The sequence below is a fragment of the Pezoporus wallicus genome, unplaced genomic scaffold (genome assembly GCF_028554395.1).
Source record: "Pezoporus wallicus isolate ANWC-B61680 ecotype Strahan unplaced genomic scaffold, APGP_CSIRO_Pwel_v1 contig_4191, whole genome shotgun sequence".
Taxonomy (NCBI): domain Eukaryota; kingdom Metazoa; phylum Chordata; class Aves; order Psittaciformes; family Psittacidae; genus Pezoporus; species Pezoporus wallicus.
This window is the reverse complement of record NW_026641383.1, coordinates 929,311-951,056: the sequence shown is the minus strand read 5'-3', so window position 1 is coordinate 951,056 and position 21,746 is coordinate 929,311. Positions and strand designations below refer to the sequence as shown.

The following is a 21,746-nucleotide window of genomic DNA, read 5'->3' as shown; positions in this document are numbered from 1 at the left end:
CCATCTTAAGTGCTGGCAAGCTGCTTCCACCGTGGTGGGGTCGACATCTTGGGCGAGGCCGTGGGGGGACGCTGCGGTCGCCATGTTGAGCTCGGGAGGAAGAGAGTAGCGCCAGTTTGTGGAGTTTTCCGTGCCCTGGCGCAGGCAAATTAAGGCGGTTTCAGGTTTTTATAGCTCTGTTGTTTTATTTACCCTTCAGGGGTGTTATATAGGTTGCCATAGGTGATGCCCTGCGATCGGTGCTAGGGATCCTGTCAGGGATCCCATGAGGGAGTTCGGAGCCGTGAGGGCGTTTGCCCGCAGAGAGGTGCTGAAAGCAGGCGGTGACACAAAAAATACCTATCCAGGATCGAAATAGAGAGCTTGGGGCGAATCCCTTCTCGCGGGAGGAGAACAGGTGGAGGGGCTGCGCTTCGCGGGTCAAGTGTGGTACCGGTAGTACCGGGGCAACGGCCCCAGAGGAGCTTCTCTGCCGTGAATACGATCGTGGTTATGTCCTCGCTGTGGAAAGGGTTGATTTCCAAGTCCCGAGGGCTAGGTTGATGTTTCTGCATAGGAAATGGTTTATTGCAGAGTTTCACCCGTTTGAAGTTGGAGGGGAGAGCAGTCTGATCCCATATGTATGATTCCCCAGCCCTGTCTCCAAACCCACCTCTGGAACAGGCTGCCATACCACTATTCCACCTTTTATGCCTCCTTCTGACCGCAGGGTAAGTTCCTTCAACTTAAAGAGTGTGCACATCGCTTAGTCCCGCTGGGGTCCCTGAGGGGTGCGTGCATCGCGCCCCAAACTCCGCCTGTAGGCATCAGGGTCTGCCGAAGTTCAAAGAGTAGCTTGGTACCCATTTGTTTCTGGAAAAGACGTTCCTATGTGCCTACGCTTCACAGAGAAGGTGTGTATGTAGGCAACCTGTAAGTGCACCACCAGTCAAGTCATGCTTTACTTGAACTGTCTTTTTACTGTTTTGTTTGCTTGTTGATTGTGCAAATGACATCAAAAAGGAGGAGAAAGACTGTCAAAAAGGCATACAGGGAAATACTCTATTTTAAAGTATTTTTAAAAAGATCTTTTTTACCCTTTCCCAAGGAGCAAAAGTAGAGAACAGTTTGAGCTCATAGAAAAACATTTACAGCAAACCCACAAAATGATTAGATATAATAACATATGTGTGCTTCTTGCTTTAAAACACTTTGTTGTTTTCTGATGCTTGTTTACTGGTGAATACTGTCAGAACTACAGGCACATTAGGTCTTTAAAAACGCATAATGTCTTTTAAAATAAAGTGCAAAGTCTGCCATTCATCCTTTGGCAGCTCTGAACTGAACACTGTACAGCAGTTACACTGTACAGTAGTTAGAACATGCTGGGAAATTACAATAATAAAATAGTGATCAAAGTGTAATATTAAAGCTTTGCTTCTACAGAGGTTTAAACATCCATTTAAACACACAGTAGTTTGGCTGAGGAAGGCTTAAAACAAGGCTATTTGTGGAACTTTTAATGGTTGAGGTAGGCTTGTGGAATAAAAATGCCTCAGATGCATTTAAAAGTAATTATAATTCATCTACTAATTTAATAAGCAAAGCTATTGTGAAGCATGGGGAAATTACATTGTTAATACAAAGCTGCTGTTACGGTAGGAATCCAGTTAAAGTAGCTGAATATAATAATAGGTGGCTATTAATGAGGCTGTGTTAGTTACCTTTCGCCGCCTGGTGGCTGTTTTCTGTATTTCAACTTAGTATCAGCACTGGCAGGGCAGAAGGAGAAGCTGTGAGGAAACCGGAGGGTAGGGCGGTTTTGCAGAGATGTTTCACCTTCACGCAGAGTAGAATAACGTGTTTTGCATTGCAAGGATGCAGGGATGAATCTGTAAAAGCAGTGAGATACGTTGTTGTAAAGCAACAAACTGGATTATTTCTTCCTGTATGTGGCAGTAGCCATTAAGTTTCAGGGGCCCAGAATACACAGCAGTGTGTGGTGTTAGTCCATGGAGAATCATTTCGTATTCCAGCTGTGTTTACTTGATAGTCATTGACCATAAGTGTTAATCACTCTCAGGGCAACTTTGTAAATATTATAATTAGAGGAAGTAATTTAATCATTATCTTCTCTTACACAGCTGATGTATCAATGATTTGAGTAAGTGTATGAAATAAACACACTGCCTGTAACCTCCCCAGGCAACAGTCTGAGCCTGAGCACCCTAAAGAGAAGAATAAAGGCCTTCTGTGGAAAAGACCAAAGCCACAAGCACAACCATGTACCACAAGAAGACAGCCAGAAAAATCAACAGTGTCAGTAATTATGCCCTAGAATAGAAGGAAATTTGTTAAATAAAATTCCCAGATGATTTAAGGAAGTGACTCATATCCTAAGCTACAAAGAAAGGCAGAAAATCCCTCCAAATGGACCCTGCCAGTTTGACCAGAGGGAAATTTCCTTTTCTTTCTTGGTGGTATTCAGTTGTTTCTGGACCAGAAGCTTTGATCAGTATGCATCTGTGAGTCTTTAAAATTTGTTTAACTTGAATGCAGGATCAGATGAGAGGCGAACGTTCCACATAAATTAAATGAAGGTGATCTTCACTTGGGCATTGTGTGAATGATTGACAAGATGTGGGGGATTTCTTTAGTCACTCCTGCGTAAGCTTTGCTGGTCAAAGGAGATTACATTTGCTTACGAAGGCAGACTGACTCTTCATAATAGCATTAGCTATATTTTCTAGTAGTTCTGTGAAATTGAATCCATGCGATACAGCACTAATTTCAAGGTTATATTTTTAATATATGAAAGTTTCCTTTATGGAATTGCATGGCTTGTAATGTTTGTATGTGTTATTTGGAGATTATTCTAGAGTGGTGTTCAATCCTTTTTCAACCATACGGTAGGGGCCGTTTTCTTCCTGTACATGCGTACTTCCCAAGCAATTTCTTTTTTTACAGCATGGTGAAGAAGCGTTGTAACTTTGAGATATCCATCTTGTTGTGAAGCCTCTCTGTATAGTGCAATAAACGTTTTAAGTCAAGCAGGGCTGGTCTTGGTAACTCTAGGTCCAGTCCTAACTTGTTGGCTGCAGTAAAGCAGTTTTATCAGTCACTGCTGCTGAGTCCTGAACTGTCAGGAGAGGGCGCAGCCTTCTTAGAAGTCTCAAATGGAAAAGGAATCGTGATGTGTTAGGATGATTCAGAAAGGTTCTCACAAAAACCATGGTCTGGAGATTCGGACACTCTTTCTGGATTGGGAATTGAGGATGGCAGGGAGAACTTCTTATGGTCTACATCTATGTCCTTCATAAAATTTGTTCATAATTCTTAAGAAAATCGAGTGTAGGGAAACAGTTTAGCTTTTTATATCTCATTTTAGAGTTTTACAGCGTGGTTCCTGAATGTAACTTTTAGTGGTGCTATAAGCTGTACCATATATTATGTAGTGTAATGCAGAATCTTCTGAAAGATGTTGGGCTGCTAGCAGTGGATAATGCACTTTTTCCTCTTTTAGTTTCAAAAATACGTACACTACAACATGGCTCCTGGCAATGGAAGCTTTTCCTGGCTTCCCAGCTCAGTGGATGGGGAAGAAACTTGTTCGAATCAAAGAGCAGATAAATCCTCAAACTTCGGGCAGTTTGCTTTCCTCTCTGCTGTGTTTGGCAATACTGCTGATCAGAAACTAGATAGTTGCTTTCCTGAAAAATTAGCATGCCTTGTTTGTTTTAAACTCACTACTGAATCAGACATTTGAAAATTGGAAATTATCCATAGAATGAATTCAAAGTGATCTTTAGACCTACCAGATCATTTCACTAATGCCAAAGGGCATTCATTTCTGCTATTGGCAGGGCAATGCCATCTCATTCAAATATTTCTGTGGAGTATATAAAAACCCCAAGCAAATTGAAAACAGGAAATCAAACCATTACAATTTATCTTCACAGAATGCTTTTACTTTTTCTCATCCTGACATGAAACTGAATCGGCACATTTCTCTGCAATGTTTTTAATTCAGTGAATCTGCATTTATCTTAGTCCATTATAGCTGAAATACCCCCTGCTACTGCATTATCAAGCAGAAGGAGCTTTACTGGCTGAATTCGCCAATCAAGCTTTACGTGAAAATTGTTTGTGGCTGTGGTTTCATAAGGTGGGCATTATGAGAGTAGCTGAATGAATAATACATGCTTTCTGCTGCCTTCTAAATGTTCAACAGTTAGAAAAAACCTGTGGTTACTGTTAGCTAAGTTAAAGCTGTAGCTGAGCAGAGAATGAACTGTTACTAAAGCCAGACTGCCCGGCTCTTCCACGGTGTACTTCAGAGCTCTTGTCTATGTTAGAGCTGAGGGAGCCAGGACTGCATTTTGGCCCCAGGGCATCCCCCAAACATATTAGGGACCCCCTTGTGAAGACCCCATCGGGGTCTGTAAGCTGGCTGTGCAGCAGACATCCTGAGGGTCTATGTTCCCTGTGGTTTTGGCAGTGTCTGAATTAATTCCTGCTCCATGTGGTCTTCATGTGTCTCTGCTGACAGTGAAAGGAATTTGCTGAGCATGGCCTCCCCATGCTAGGTGTTAACCATTATGACAACCCTTATATGGTAGTCTCTCTTTCCTCCCAGGGCTGTAGTACCTCTCAGATCTTTTCAGAGGCACTGAGATACTCTTCTAAACATCTCAAATGCCCATGTCTCCTGCATCACTACTACTTCCTTTAACATTAACCTCTGGGCATGCAGAATGACCTGGCTCTGGTTTCTCTTGTTTTGGGGATCCAACAAAGGTGTCTTAATTTTTCCCAGCTCTTCAAGGAAGGGACCATCTCCATCTGTTCCAGTTGTAATGACATAAAACATCGTAGTGGTTGTTTTAGATGGAACATATAAATCTTCTGTTTGGAGTGCAAGTTTATTACTTTTTACAAATGTCCCTAGTTATATTTATTAGAGCCATAGTACGAAAGAAGGCATTGCTACATAGCAGCCCATTCTCTTTTGATTTACAAGCCATTAAAAATCCCTGAATTATCCTTAAAGAATACTAGATGTGTTAACTACAAAGTGCCCTATATAGTTACAGAAAACAGATGAAATGGCAGTTACTTTAGATGGGTCTTAGAAATCTTCTGCATCTGAAGGGCATGTAGGTTCTTTGATTTTTGTCTCAGGCTTATTTGGACAAGGATTGGGCTACTGACAACAACATTGGGCAGGGGTTTTGATTAGTTTTGGTTGGTTGGTTTGGTGTTTCGGTTTTTCTCTTCTGAGAAACTCCTGAGTCTTGACCATGTTTGTAGGTTGTCGTGGTTGTTACAGGTTGTTGTGGTTATTACAGGCTGTTGCTGAAGCCAGGACACAGGTGATTTTGAGCATGTAATGAACGTGTAGGCTCACATTCTTGACATATGAGGGCTACCCAGTGGATTAGCCAGCTCATGAATGTCAAAACAGCCCCATTTTACCCCTGTGGTTTAGACCATATCCTCAAAGTGGCAGAAGTTAATGACTTCAGTGTAGCAATACTATGTGTACACTTGGCCTCAACATATTTTTATGTGTAACTCATCATCAGCATGTTCAAAGTGTATTTTCATGTACGTACATTTGAATGACAGCAAGGCTTGCCAGCAGAGGCAAGAGACAAACCAGTATAGCTGGCAAAAACTGGCAGGTTGTTGGCAGTGCTGGCGTGTTCAGGTGTGAAGGAGATGTAACAAACTTGAAGATGAGTGCAGACTGAAAACAGTTGACTTCAGCCTTAATTTAAGTGTGTTAGTTAAGCTAAGAGGAGAAGAGAGCTGACAGTTGTAGCAGGTCAGCAAGCTGTGGACAGCCCAAATGATGTACAGGCAACATGTACTGTTTCCTCACAGGGCTGACACTATTTTCTTCTCCTAGAAGATGGTATTATATGAGTACCTCACTGTCAGCAGGATAGCAAGCTTTTTGGCTCTCTCAGTAGCAGAGCTTTCCAGTGTGACTAATTGTTTATTTTTTTTTCAATACAGGCTCTGAGTGTGGAAAGCCAATAAGAAAGTAAATCAAAATCATTAATTTAAAGGCAGTCCCTTACCTTTAAGAGGTATGGCTTGTGAATTTTTTACATTTATGATGAAAAGTGCTAACAATGGTTGAAGACTATTATTCTGTTTTAATGATCCAACTTATTTACTGGCCAAAATTGAGTTGATTTCCATAGCTACTCTCCTTCCTTGTGTGTCAGCTCCCTTCTGTGATGACAGGAGTCAAGAGCCTCCAAACACCCTTGTAAATCAGCTGGTAGGAAATGCTGAGCTACAAACTACTAACTCTGTGTATGTGACGGGCACTATTACAGCAGTCTGTTGCATACTGAGCTGTTCAGGGTAATAACATATACACCTGTAATCTCTATTAACATCTACTTTAAGGCTTTCTCATTTCTAAGGCATTTCAGATGTGGCTGTTCAGGTGTTTTGTTTTGTTTTTAAATGTTTTTGGAGCATTGAAAGTTACCTCCATAGCTGCATATTTTTTTAATTTTTTTTTTCTAGAGACAGATAGATTCAGAGCAGCCCTGCGGAGAAGGACTTGGGGGTGTTGGTCAATGAGAAACTTGGCATGAGCCAGCTTCAGTGTGTGCTCGAAGCCCAGAAAGCCAACCTTATCCTGGGCTGCATCAAAAGGAGCGCGACCAGCAGGTCGAAGGAGGTGATCCTGCCCCTTTACTCTGCTCTTGTGAGACCTCGCTTGGAGTATTGTGTGCAGTTCTGGTGTCCTCAACATAAAAAGGACATGGAACTGTTGCAACAAGTCTAGAGGAGGTCCACGAGGATGATCAGGGGACTGGAGCATCTCCCGTATGAAGACAGGCTGAGGAAGTTGGGGCTGTTCAGCCTGGAGAAGAGAAGGCTGCGTGGAGACCTCATAGCAGCCTTCCAGTATCTGAAGGGGGCCTATAGGGATGCTGGGGATGGATGGACTATTCATTAGGGACTGTAGTGATAGCACAAGGGGTAACGGGTTCAAACTTAAACAGGGGAAGTTTAACTGATGGACAGGAGTAGAGTAGTTGATGTCATCTACCTGGACTTGAGCAAAGCGTTCGACACTGTCCCACACGACATCCTTGTCTCTAAACTGGAGAGACATCAATTTGATAGGTGGACCACTTGGTGGATAAAGAACTGGCTCGATGGCCGCACACAAAGAGTTGTGGTCACTGGCTCAATGTCCAGCTGGAGACCAGTAACGAGTGATGTGCCTCAGGGATCGGTGTTGGGACCAGTCTTGTTTAACATCTTCGTTGCTGACATGGACAGTGGGATTGAGTGCGCCCTCAGCAAGTTTGCCAATGACACCAAGCTGTGTGGTTCGGTTGATACGCTGGAGGAAAGGAATGCCATCCACAGGGACCTTGACACACTTGTGAGGTGGGCTGATGCCAACCTCATGAAGTTTAACCATGCCAAGTGCAAGGTCCTACACCTGGGTTGGAGCAATCCCAGGCACAGCTACAGGTTGGGCAGAGAAGAGATTCAGAGCAGCCCTGTGGAGAAGGACTTGGGGGTGTTGGTTGATGAGAAAATGAACATGAGCCGGCTTCAGTGTGTGCTCGCAGCCCAGAAAGCCAACCGTATCCTGGGCTGCATCAAAAGGAGCGTGACCAGCAGGTCGAAGGAGGTGATCCTGCCCATCTACTCTGCTCTTGTGAGACCTCACTTGGAGTATTGTGTGCAGTTCTGGTGTCCTCAACATAAAAAGGACATGGAACTGTTGGAACAAGTCCAGGAGGACCATGAGGGTGATCAGGGGACTGGAGCACCTCCTGTATGAAGACAGGCTGAGGAAGTTGGGGCTGTTCAACCTGGAGAAGGGAAGGCTGCGTGGAAACTTCATCGCAGCCTTCCAGTATCTGAACGGGGCCTACAGGGATGCTGGGGAGGGACTCTTCATTAGGGACTGTAGTGACAGGACAAGGGGTAACAGGTTAAAACTTAAACAGGGGAAGTTTAGATTGGATATAAGGAGGAAATTCTTTCCTGTTAGGGTGGTGAGGCACTGGAATGGGTTGCCCAGGGAGGTTGTGAATGCTCCATCCCTGGCAGTGTTCAAGACCAGGTCGGGCAAGGCCTTGGGTGACATGGTTTAGTGTGAGGGGTCCCTGCCCATGGCAGGGGGTTTGAAACTAGATGATTTTAAGGTCCTTTCCAACCCTAACTATTCTATGCTTCTATGATTCTATATATGTAAGATGAGCTGCAATATCCTCTTGTAATTGCAGATGTTCATTTTGCATCTGTATGTCAATGCAGTCAGTGAAATTCAGGTGACAGGTTCAGGTGCTTTAGGTAAGTTTTACTCATGAACCAGTGTTGTGTGGCTGCCAGTGAGGCATAAAATAAAAATTATTTAAGACTTTTTTCTCAAAGATCATGCTGTTTTCACAGTGAATGGCAAAATCTCCATTATGTGTAAGTGAAAGTCATATTCAGTTCCAGGTTTTAAAATGGAAATGGCTGAGGTTTTCCTGGTTTAGTGACAACTTCTGTCTCAAAAGCAAGTGCCATGCAAGGAAGCTGGTTCCTCTTGCACGTATTTGTGAAAATCCTTCTCTTTGTCTTTCAGACTTTTATCTGATGTCTGTTTTCAGAACATGTGCCAATTTTATCCTCAATCATGTTTTTCTGCAGTGGGTTTGCTTTCTTGATCTATGTTCATTGAGATGCAAAGCATCTGGGATTGTAGGCATATAACAAGGGTGGATCTCAGAAAAACAGGGTTGATTTCTAGAAAACACTTACATGAGAAATATGTGAGATTGCCATATATGGTCTTGAACTACCTCACAGGGTTGTTGTCATAGGTAAATGATGAACAACACAGAATCTAGAGAGATAGCACACTGTTTCTGGGTGCTGACAGAAGTACTGTCTCAGCTGCCCTGGAGTACTGGCCTTTGGCTGCACCAGCAGTCAGGATGTGATCCTCAGACAGAGGCGCCTCTTGGTCTCTCTGTGGTCCCCTGCAGTTGTCTCACAAGCAGAAAGAAGCATGGGTGAACCCCTGACATTTGTACCAAGAATGGGCAGAATGTTGGAAGGAACAGACTGAAGGGAGCATGGAGAACTGGTCAGGGAAACAGCAGGAAGACAAAGGCAAGCACAAAGGCAGTGGGGTGGATGAGGAGATGAGTGGTCCATCCTCTACCCTTTCAATATCTAGGATCAGTCAGAGATCTCTTGAGAGCAGCTGAACCAACTCACTGCCATGAGGAGAGCTAGGAAAAATGAGATTAGTTAAATCCAGGTGCCTGAGCAATCTGTTTAAATTCAGTAGGCTCTAAGTAGGAACCCTCTTTCTAAATCATGGCTAGCTGCATTTCGGTGCTGGGAAAAGGGTGCTGTCTCTGAGCCACCTTCCTGATTCTAGTAAGTAAATACAACCCCAGCAGGCTTACGGGTGTCACTGATGTGCTCTGAAGGAGCCCTTGCTGGGGAACACTTCTCACCGTTCCCTGCATCTCTGCACCAGCTGTACAGCCAAAGTGCAGCCAATGTCATTTCAAAGGAGCAGTGAGCTGCAGCCACCCCATCTCTAACCCAAGCCTATCAGTTTATAGTGTCTTGTCCTTGTTGCAAGGAGCCTTGATTCCCACTGTAGCTGAGAGAGCTATTTTCGGAGCACCAGTTTGGACTCTGTACCTTCATCTGGCCTGAGAGGGATCTGAGATAAATCTAGATGTTGAATTCTCATACCCCCATTCTTCCGTGTATGCAGTGAGTTGGAAACATGGCTCCAAACAGCACCAAAAGCACCAAGCCCTGTCTTCCCAACACAAACTGATTGCCAGATGTTTCAAAGGAGCATCTTTGTCTCGATTTCCCTGCATTTATGGAATTGTTTATGTTGTGGTCTTTTCTGTCTGCTCGGTCAGATGTAAATCGGTGAATTTAAATGACTGGCTTATAGTTGGTTTGCACTGAAATGGCATTAGGCCAATTGCCCAGTTGTGGAATGTTATGTGAGCAGAGCAGATATAATTATTCTCAAATTTGGCCACAATCCATATTTTATCCATATTTATCCATATTTTGCTGTGAAGGCAAAGGCAAGATTGGCATTGTCTTGGGATTTCTCCAAGACAAGAAATCCCCTGGGCAGAGACCATATCCTCAGTAACTCCCTGTCTACATACTGGGTGGAGTTTCCAACAAATTCTCATCTGTGGAGGAGACAAGATGCATGACCTTGCTAGTGATGCAGCTATCACCCAAAATCAGACCTCTGTCTCCCTGGCACCATGTTTCACTTTGGAAATGTTGCAGCTTATGAGCTCATTCACAGCTCATTGAGCGCAACACATTGTTGGTACAGAACCTGTTGACAATATCCTCGATTTTTTTTTTTTTTTTGAGGAGCAAAGTCTCCTGTGTATGGCATCATGTGGAGCAGGAGGGAGTTTTGGGAGCACTGCAGACATCTCTCACCAGTCAGGTGCTTGTTCTTACTGCAAGAAATGGTGGGATGTGCACTAGCTTCCATTCAAAAATAACATAAGCATTTTAGCACATTAATGCTCCTCCCCCCTCACCCCCAACATGTCTTTGTACCTTCTGGGGTCATTTTTTCTGAATTGTGCTGATGGAACTTGATTTCTATCAGATGGCCCTTTGCAGAGTTGCTTCAGGGATGAGGAAGATACAGACTGAACCTGCTGGGGTGGCTGTTGCATGCTGACCTGTTCTTCTCTTGCTACCAGCCAGTCAGGGATGGTTGGTGCATCTCCACTTGGTGGCTGCTGAGCCGTAAGTCTTCTCATCTTTTTTCCCCATATAAATGTCTTCAGATGCAGTTTGACAGCAGGTTACACTGTGAAGATTTTTCCACTCTCTAGTTCTACACCATCAAGACATGCTTAAATTATCCTGCAGGCTGCACCTTCAGAGAAGCCCATGTTACTTACACATCCCTGGTTTTGGCTTACAATTTCTACGCTGTTACTAGCTAGGCCACTTCTCTGGAGAGTCCCCCTTTCCCATCTGACAGAGATGCAGGCTGTGCTTCTAGTGCTTCAGTTCTGTGCTACCTAAAAAAACCAAGGTGATAACCCCCTACAAAGCATGACAAGGAGTCACTGCTGTGCTCTGGTTTGCCTTAGGGCTGGTTTGCTTTATAGAGCTGGACCAGTTTCTTCTGAGTCAGTTTCTGTTATATGCAAGCTACTGTGGTGCCTTTAATTCAGTTTAAGAGTGGATGAGATGGGTTCCTTCCCCCTTCACAGTTATTACCTTGTTATTACTGTTTGTTAATGTGTACCCTGGTAGCAGCAAACAGCTACAAGCATGCCCCAGGGCCTGGTGCAGTAAGTGTCTGTGGCATGTTTTTTTTTCTCTTGATTGTGCAGGAGTCATCATTGCATTATAAACTTATCTCTACAGCTTCTCAAGATTCATTCTTGCCTGTGGGGAAGCTTCATGTGTGAAAAGTGTTAGGCCTGGCTTTCTGTGGGAGAGGCAGGACTGTTACACCCCTGAGCTGAAAGATGACTGCTGCTTTTTCTGCACTGGTACTGATATGAGGTGGCAGGCAGCAATAGATCAGAGCTGTGTTGGACCCCAGTTTAAAGCTGGCCCTAGGTAAGGCTCTGCAGTAGTCTGCAAGTTTCCCTTGGAAGGCAAGACTTCATTAGAGAAAATATGATGGTGAATAAGTGAGTCTCATGAACAACAGGAAATAATCTCTGCAGTTGTGGCAGCTAGTTCTAGTTTGTGGGAAATACACAGCATTTGTGTGAGCTTTTGAGTACTGGTTTTATTTCCATGAGTCTTTTTGGCTGATATAACACTTTGACATTGGATTAAACCATTTCACCTCCCAGGAAGCAAACATCATCACCACAGGACCTTCTCTGATGCTGTTTGCATTTCCCATTGCACTGGTATCGCTCAGCTATGAAAAACCAAAATCACTGTTTTAACAAGGCAATGGTTGTTAGAAAAGAGCGGTTTCCCAAGGGATCATAGGTGGTAAGTTCCTCTATTGGTAGAATGCAACAAGTTGCAGTGATACCTGTCTAACACATGTGTAGGCTTTGGACTTACTGGCATTAAAAAAAATTTGAAAGTCAGGAATAATCTGTGTGACTGCCCATATGTATTTGTGCTTTTCTTGCAAAGGACAAAAAGAAAACAAAGGGATGCCTGCTCTTTTCAGCAATTAATATTGTTTGTGTGCATTATTTTCTGAGGCTTTTGTGTATGGTCTTTTACTGTTAATGGACTGGTCCCATGTAAAATTCCTTTGGAGGATACTCCTGAGGAGCCAGCTGCAATTAAAACCCAGAAAGCTGTGTCACAGTCCTTTGATAGCTCCTTCTTTGACTCATGTTATCTTTGAATTACATCCTTAGTGCTGTCACTCTGTCAGAGTTAGGATCACCCTTGCTTAGGTATTTGCTCATGAAAGGTTTAGTATAGTGCTAACCTAGTTAGGAGTCTGAGGGGTTTCCTCTCACTTCTTTGGGGTGTATTAAAATGGATTATCTTGATAATATTATCTTGGCAATAAAAAAAAAGCCTGTAAACGCAAAGTTTTGTGTCTTTGAAGTCTTTGGGTTTAACAAAATAGATTAATATCATTGTCTCTCTGCTTCTGCTGTCCATCAGTATCTTTATGCCCAAATCTTTACTCGGTCTTCAGCTGGACAAAACAAGACAAGTAAGAATTTGCAGTCAGTAAGAACACATCAGGACTCCTGAGTTTAGCTGAGACTGCATATAAAAATAATATTGTCTTAGAAAGTGAAAAGCCTGTGTCCTGCATCTGCTGAGCAAGGGTTTTCATGCCTGTGTTTTTTTCCTGTGCGCTGGCAGATTCACAGAATGGGATGCATTCTGACTGCTGCTAAATAAGCAGCTGGAGGGCTGTTGTCTCTGTGCAGGGCCACGGGCTTGTTCCCTTTCTGTTTTCAGGCACTCTGCCCATTCCCCCCACTTTGTAAAGGCCTTGTGGGAGGGTGAGCACACATACATCATAGCGTTGGTGCTAGCTGAGGCTGAGCTCAACAAATTGCTTCTGTCCCATTCACCCAGAGGTGGTCACTTAATAATGAATACCTGCTATTTATACCTTTTGGTAAAGTGCTCTGAATCACTGTCGGGCTGACTGGGACTTTGTGGGGCCAGCGATCATTCACCTATCTCTGGCATTCAGCCATTTTAATGTGATAAAATGTAAGCTATGCACAAAACTGGTCAATCCAAACCAGCTCAGGTTAGATTTGTTTGCTGCTGTAACCTCCTAGACATCAGTAGAGTACCAGTATTGTTTTCTCTGCATTCAAGAGCAGGAGACAACCATGGAATGAAGCTGAATACTGAAACATTTAGCATTCCCGTGCTTTTTGCAAAGAAACTCACCAGCCAAGAGCTATTTGATCGCTGGGGTTCTACACAGTCTCTGTGTTTTGCTTTATCTGCTGGAGCTGAACAATTCAAACAGGAGGTGGAGTAAATAATTACCCTGTTTAGTCTAAGCAAAACAATAAATCTGCTTTCTTGAAGTATGATTCTGCTTTATCTGGTTTTATGTTGGTTTGGAAGGGGAGGCATGCAGTGTTTTCCTACTGCCTTCCTGTTTCTGGCAATGCAGGACCTGCTCTAAAGCTACTGAAAGTTCTTGTAACCAATAAGTGTTTGGATATGGCTAATAAGAAACTCTGCTCTCAGCAATATGGTATGTAATGAGAAATAAATGAAGGTCACATGCTTAAAGAGCCTTTTCCAAATCATTTAGTGTTTCTAGATGATAGAGCGTGTTGTGTTTCTTACTCCTAAGCATAGAAGATGCTTGCATCACCTGTGGGATGCTAAGTGCCTTGGCTCCTTCCAGGGCTTTTGATTCACATCTCTTTCCAAGCCTGGCAAGTCAGGTGAACCCCCTGTGGAAGGAGAACTGGAAGTGTTCTCTTTGTTGTGTGAGTAATGCATAATCCTCTGCCTTCAGCCCTGAAAGCCTTTGCTGTTCTTCACTTTCTTAGGGTGGTGGTTTCCCTCTTGTTAGCAGGTGCTTAAAGAAGCAACTGGAGTCTCCTATGTGTGGCCTGTTGTTTCCAGCTTGCTTTTCTTAAACTTCAAACACAGGAGAAGTGTGTGATAGGAACATCAGGCATTTGGATGCTTGGTAGGAGGAGAGTGTCCTCAAGGTCCCTTTATAAACATAGGAGCTAAAGCCTCTGGAAGACCATTCAGGGCATTAAATCTGTCTCTGCTTAAATCATCCTCTGGAGCAGTGTCTCTCTTTCCACTGCCTATATAGGGAACCCACAGAGACCAGCCTGAATTACCGCAGCTGAAATTAGATGCTGCAGAAGGTGGCATGAATATACCCCTGCAATTTCGGCTCACTTGAAGGCTTTCAGTTTTCCCATTAATGGAGCCACTCAGCTCACCTAAGCAAAAAAAGCTGACTTTGTGGAAGACACTGTATTAAGCATCAGTCTTTATTGCACCAAATAGCTTTTTTGAATCCTCACCCTGGGAAGCTGTTGACACATGTTCGAGTCACTCTACCACCTTCTCCCAATAAATGCATGTGTAATTGTATTTGTGTATACTAGTTACGTGTTGCTGAGGAAGTTCTGACATGCTGATATATGCCTGCATGCCAGCCACAGCCTGTGGCGTCATGGCCGTATATGGAAGCTCACCTGTGAAGGTATTCAGCATTTCCCTTTGGATCTGTTTGAGGTCTAAACCAAACAGGTTAGAAGAGGGTAAGTGTAGCTGCTATGTGCCTTGGACAGGGGCAGTCCCTGGTAATAGAAGGTGTGGCCTCCCCTTTGAAGCCTGGCTCCCATAACCCTGAATGCTATAAAGGATGTTTCTTCCTGCCGTGCCTTCTCTAGAACAAGATGTTCTCTGTGGAGTGGTATGTTCTGAGAGGCCAAATGTGGCAAGTCCTGTCCAGCACTGGAGGTAGCATTGGATGGCTTGAACATAAAGTAAGCCACAAAAATTGTCTGGAGGCTGGCCAGAGGCAGGTGGGAACAGGCTGAGGAGGTAGAGGTCCGTTTAGTCTGGAGCTGTGGCTATGTAGATTCAGTGTCTAAAATCCTTTGTGGGGAGAGAATGACATGGAGGGAGTCATTGGCTGCAGTTAAGTAGGGGGGCTCCTTAAGGCAGGTGTAGGGAAGGTTGAAAGGACACATTTCAGCATAATTAGAGGCTTTTCTGAAATAAAGATAAAGCTTGATATGCAAAGTGTGAATTTCATGTTGCATTACACCCCCTGGAGTAGGCCTTTATCTTACATTTGCATCAGGATGTTAGGCAATATACCACCACCTGCAATTTACTTTGACTATGGTGACTGTTAATTCTTATAGTGTGGATTGAAGCCATGTTTTAGAAAAGCTTCCTGGCTGTTATTTGGTCATTAGGTTGAAAAGGTCTGTGTACCTTGAAAAAGGTGGTAATAAACATGATGAAAGCATGTAGAAAGCTAAATGATACTGAGAAGGTAGTTTAGGGTCTTTTCTTTATTCATCCACCTATTAAAGAATAACAGGGCGCGTAAGGACACAGAAGAGTGATACACTGAAGGCAGACAGGAATTTTCTTTGCTATAAACATGACAGGATACTGAAAGATCAGGCATTTAATAGGCCCCAATTATGATCGCTGCAATATCAGTGATAAATACATAAAATTCAAGACTAGTGAACAGGTTTCAGACCAAGTTTACTTAAAGAGAATTGAAAGAAAAATCTGTCTGTGGCCACCTATGCTGTAGCTGTCTGCCACGACATCTGTGCTGTCCTCCAAAACACATTCCAGTTAGCACAGCCAAAGACTGTGGACTGTTTGAACTACCAGTTTTATCAAGTGTAATAGTCGCTGTGCTCCTGTGATGATCTGTGATCATCAGTTTATACTGAACACAGCAACAGTCTGCAGGAAGACACCTGGTATTCTGACACCTACCTGAATGACTGCTGAATGCTTCAAGTGTGCATCAGTTATTTCTTCAAGTGGACCTGTGTTGTGGTCTATGTAGAGACACTTGGCTTGGCTTTTAGTGGAAAGGTTCAGACTTTGAGCAGTCCTGTACAACTCCTGCCTAAACCAGCCCAATGATGGGACTGTTAACCTGGCTGATATTATCCCAGGGAGTTTCAAGCAGCTGCTTCTGCTTTATGAGACATAAAAATGCTTTACAAGACATAGAAGTTCCCAACAGATGCTGCTTTACATCTGCACAGGCAGCTCCTGCTTGCCTCCCAGCTGAGTTTGCTTACAGGCAGCTTGGCCCTACGAGCTGTGTGGTCACATCTGTACAGTTTTGTGCCCAGTAATAAACGTTCCACTTCTGCAGTCTTGATGAGGTTTAGTGAGCCAGGAGCCTCCGCACTACACAGGCACCCCAAACACTGCTTGCTGGCAGCTGAGACCCAGGCCTGAGCCCTGGAAGGATGTCTGTGGATGGCCATCAGCTCTCTTTACTGGCACGGAGAGGTAATTTCATGTGCTAAGGTACCGATCAAGGCAGGAAAGAGGTGGACACTCTGACTTGCAAATACCTCATCTCCTTATCCTATAAAGTGAAATTCACTGGCCAATGTGAGGCAGACACAGCTCTCCAAGGACATTCTTAGAGGTAAAAATGCTGTGCTGGTCAGTTGTTGAACTTCTAAGCTGTTCATTCCTGTCCTTTCCTCATACCCCAAGTGAAATGTTTGCTGGCACTGACCAGGAATTCATCTGTTGGTATGTTAATATGCATGTGTACGATCATCCAGTTGCTGCAATTACTCTGTGGGAATCTTGTTTTTAACCTCTGCTGCTCTCCAACACTAGCATGGGATAATGTATCATGTTTCCTAGTTGCCAGTGACACACAGGATGCAGGTAATCAATACAGCTGGTAATACATAAAGACAACAACAATCATAATTACAACTGATTTCCCTTTCACTGAAAAACATAATCTTCTAGCCTGCGTAATTTCAGCCTCAGCTGTACAATGCATTAAAACAGTCATGTACTTCCCCTTGCTAAATAGAATCCTGTTACTTTGCCTGAGAACATCTTCTGAATAGCTCAAAGGTTAGGTTTATTATAGGAACCTTAAACGAGTTCATACTCCATCTCAGTTGCTATCAATCAGTGCACTTCCACCCAAATCAAGAGAGATCTGTCGGTTTGCATCACTCAGGTTGTGATTGCTGTGTTTTGTGTAGGGAAATGTGTGTGTGCATCATCTTTTGAATTCAAGGTGCAGCAAGCAACTCCCTGCTAAGAAACCTGATCTTCCATGTTCCAGCTTCTCTTCTGCATTATTTAAGTCACAACTGAAAGCACTCTGAGTCAGTAGAGGCTGCAAAAAATGGATGGGCTGCCATTCAATTTTCACTATTAACCCCCCCCATATTTTGGAAGGATTTTGCATTACAAATAGCTCCCCACATCCCAGAGGAGCTACTCACTGTATACCATTACTCGACCTTACTGTTGTATATTCTGGCCCAGAATAACATCTCCCTGGTGAGCACAGGAGGGGGCTTGGGAGCCTGAACTTCAGTGTTGTAGCCAAAAGTCACAGTGATGAGACATTAAGGGCGTGCAAATTGGTATATTCCAAATTACAGCACTGATTGCTGAGAAAGTGTTGTTGCATCTCTGTTCTTCCCTCTCCCTGCCCACAGAATAGCAGCAGTAATACTGGAAATGGCAAGGAGCAGTCATGAATTAATACAAATTACAAAGTTTGTCAGTGTTTAAATTTCTTCAGTGGGTGGTGCTGAGTAAGTACACCTTGGTCAGTGTCTGTAGAGGACACATGAAGGTCTGAAGCCACTCCTCTGGCTGTGGGGTTTCCAGCAGTGGTTTTTTCTTATGGACAGGACCAGGCGTCCCTCAGAAAAGGCAGTGGAAATGGAAGGGAATGGAGGTGGAAGCTGTGTTCTGCACCCACACAGTAATCCAGAGCTTTAGAGTCTGTTTTGTAGCCACTGTAGTTCATTGTATCTTTCTTCCAAAACTGGGTGTAAAAGAAGCCCCACTATCACTGTTGTGGCCTTTGTATTTTTTAAATTAAAATATTTTATTTTCCTCTGGAGATAGTAGTGAATTGGTTGCTTTTTGAAGAGTATTTCTGTTACCTAGAGCCATATTCTGTCCTTAGTTATGGTCTGGATCTCCTCTGGACAGTGATTATCTTTCCCACTGAACAGAAACTTTCTTAGAGAGCAGCCAGGAAAGAATCCTCTTTGCCTCTTCAAACACACAGTGCTGGAGCTGCTACTGTAGCTTGTCATACATTACAATACTGTCAGCACTGGCTTTTCTCCCATCACAAGGGTTTTTGAAGCCAAGTCAAGGCAGAACCACTGAGCACTCAGAATCCTCCAGCATCCCCATCAGCACTTGGCAGCAGTCTGCTCCAAGAATGGAGCTCTGCCTCTCTGCCCAATTGAAGCGATGCCTGCCCACAACCTCTGTACACCAAGGAAGCATGACTCTTTGCTGTTATAGCACCAAATTTCCTACTGCTGCCTATTAACTCTTTTCTCTGCTGATGAGATCTACTGTTCAGCTTCAGTGTTTTTCTACTTAACCAGGCTTTTGTTCCTACCTTTCACAAGGAAGCCGTGTTCTGCAAGCCTGGAGTCAGCATAGCTCTCAACATTGTTATCGCTTCTGATTGCTGAGGGAGACTTGCAGGTCTCCTTGCCCCTGCTGGGGAGAGCTGCTGAAAGAAACCTCCTCAGGGTCTTTCACAGGATGACAGCCCCTCCCAGCATCCCAGCCCTGGTCTAGCAAGGCACCAGTGTGGAAGCTGAAACCTCAAAACCTGAACAGGATGAGTAATATGTAACTTGTGGAGAAGGCTGGAGCCGACGTGATTGTTCCAGAGCCAGCCTCTATTCTTAGAGGAGTGGTGAAAGTCATAACTTAAAAATAAGATCCAGTGCAGTGCTAGCAAAGAGTCATATATTCGTGGTATTCCTGTGAGTAAATCCCTCTCCCTCTGCATGAATTGGCTTGACTTCAAGCTCAGAAACACACCATCAATATGAGGCCCAGCTCTGGAGCATCCGAAGTGAATGGGAGAGAATGACACATGACACTTGCCAGATCAGGTGCTCTCAGCAGAGTGGGCAGCTCCTTCCCTTCCTTCCTTCCAAACCCCATGCCTGTAGTTTATTCAGTATTACAGGTCAAATGAGAGGTTTTCAAGGGTCTCTGCAGGAATTAGTGTTGTGGTTTAACTAAGCACCATGCAGCTGCTTGCTCCCTCCTCTTCTAGTGAGGTGGAGAGGAGAACTGGGGGAAAAGAGTTAAGCTCATAATATAGTTAATATAAGAACAGTTTAATAATTAAATAAAGTACAGTATAATACTAATAATAATGAAAAGGGAAATAACAAGAAGAGAGAGAAAAAGCTAAGCAGGAAGAAAACCCCTAAACTAACAAACAGCAGTGATGCACAATACAACTGCTCACCACCCTCTGACCGATACCCAGCCTGACCCAAGCAGCAATCAGCCCCTTCTGGGTGACTCCCCCCAGTTTATATACTGGGCATGATGTCTGTGGTATGGAATACGCCCTTGGCTAGTTTGGGGCAGGTGTCCTGTCTCTGCTTCCTCCTGGCTTCTTGTGCCCCTCCTCATTGGCAGAGCATGAGACTGAAAAGTCTTTGATCAGGGTAAGTGCTACTGAGCAACAACTTAAACACTGGTGTTTTATCAGCATTGCATTGTTCTCAGACTGAAGCCAAAACACTGCACTGCACCAGCTACTAGGAAGAAAATTAACTCCATCCCAGCCAAAAGCAGGACAGCCAATACAACTGGTGAAATCCAATGTATACATTCCCCTTTTTGAAAATCCCCCACAGGCACTTACTGCTGTTATGTTCTGCTGTCTGGTGGGGACTAGATGCTGCCTTTATACAATTCACAGCCATTTCTGGTTTGCATTTAGGTCACCTAATGCAGTGTTTTAGCTCAGAATCTCTAGATGTTTTAAGATACCCCCTTTCAGGGTCATGTATAGTAAACAAAGAGCCAATTTCAGGTTGTTTTGAGCAGGGATGGCCACAGATCCATGCTCATGGGTTAGAGCTAGGCTGAACTTGGGTGGGAGCATCTGATTCATAGTGATTTTATCAGGAGCAAACCCACAGAACTAGCTGCATTCAAATTCTGTCCACCTGCTGCTTCAGTGCTGTTTGGATTTTGAGGTTTCCCACAGAAACCTCACTCATTTTTCGCAGCCACAACTGGATGTAGGGCACAGTCCTTTCCCATTTGGGACATGCAGAATTTTTCCAATAGCTTTAATTGAAAGGAGCTGAGACCTTAAAGTTTCCTCTTGCACTTAGGTCAATGTGAACTTTAGTTAGGGTCAGGCCAACAATTAAAACACTGAATCTCATAGTAACATGTCTCTGGAGCTGATCCGGTGGTTTTACACCGTGTGTAGCCCTCACCCATGAATTCAGCAGAGTGAAGTGAAGCGCGTGTGTGAGTTGCACTGCTGACAGGCTGGTTTATCCTCTGCAAAAGCCATCAGCAATCTGTGTCTCGTGGCCTGGCCGTAAGGTCTGAGTCGTGCCTGTTAACTCCGGAGGCTTACACTGCCCAGTGATGTCAGCGGGAGTCGTGCATGAGTAAGCAAGCTATTCTTTCCTCTAATGATATTTGATCTGGGTAGTGCATTTAAACTGTAAAGGAGTTTTACACAAGCTGCTACCAAAGCTCCACATCTCATTCTGAAGTTTCACACTACGGTTTTATGAGGGAAAGAGCTACATCTGAGAAACAGTCAGGAGATAAAAGAAGGTAGAAGTTAAAGCAGTCAAGAGGGTGTGTAACGAACATTAATAATTCAGATAAAAGACAGAACAACCTGGTGAAGATTTCACAGTTTATTGTTATTAAAATTTCATTATGAAATTGGCACAACACATCAGAATAGATCTGTGGTGAGTGATACATACTACTGTTATTGCCCATTTTGTGCACATCCCCACTTTTTAAAATCAGAAGGTGATGAATATAAGACATTTCACCAGCTAACTGCGAAACTGCTGTGCTTTCTGTTGACTCTATCAAATGGATAATGCAGACAGAAATAGTCCTCTGTTCATACTTAAAAATAATCTCAGTTTTAGAGTATGCCCCAGCTGAAAATAACTGGAGATGGAAAGCTCGAAATAACCCTTTTCTTACGGACCTATTTCCAGGAAAGTCAATGGGATTTTTGCCATGGATTTTAAAAGCAGCAGGATGTAGTTATTTGTTGACAGACAGATGGAGAGGCCGTGCAACAGAAGCTAGGGAGGACCTGTGGCAAAGCAGGAGTTTATTATTTTGATCTTGAACATGCTGCTGAATCTCCTTGTTGTAGTAATTGTGTATGTTCATAACAGCAGTGATTGCTGGGAGGAGCTGGGAGGGTGTATCAAAGCCAGATAAAGCGTCTGCAGCTCATTTTTTCTCCCCGTTTGGGTTGGCTTTGGTTCTAACCCCACACACCACTCACGGCACAGTGACTTTTTCCTCTAAGCTTTCTGATCCACGTGAGAAAATCAGAACAATTCCCACGATTGCAGAAAATCTCGCCAGGTCACTCACTGTGCCTAGGCTGGTGTAGCTTTTCTTTCTCACATCTGTGCTTATCACACTGAGCATTTAGTGTTGCCCTCAGCCTGACTCTCGTTCCTCAGACTCAAATCAGTTCCAGGGATGCTGGGAGGTTGCTT

At 43.8% G+C, this 21,746-nt stretch overlaps 1 long non-coding RNA gene across 1 annotated transcript; it reads left to right on the top strand.

Annotated features, from left to right (window-relative positions):
• Positions 1-36: 36 nt before the first annotated feature.
• Positions 37-2,359, top strand: LOC130606884 (uncharacterized). Its single transcript, XR_008974099.1, has 2 exons — positions 37-164; positions 2,124-2,359. It is a non-coding gene; the product is annotated as an uncharacterized LOC130606884 (long non-coding RNA).
• Positions 2,360-21,746: the final 19,387 nt, after the last annotated feature.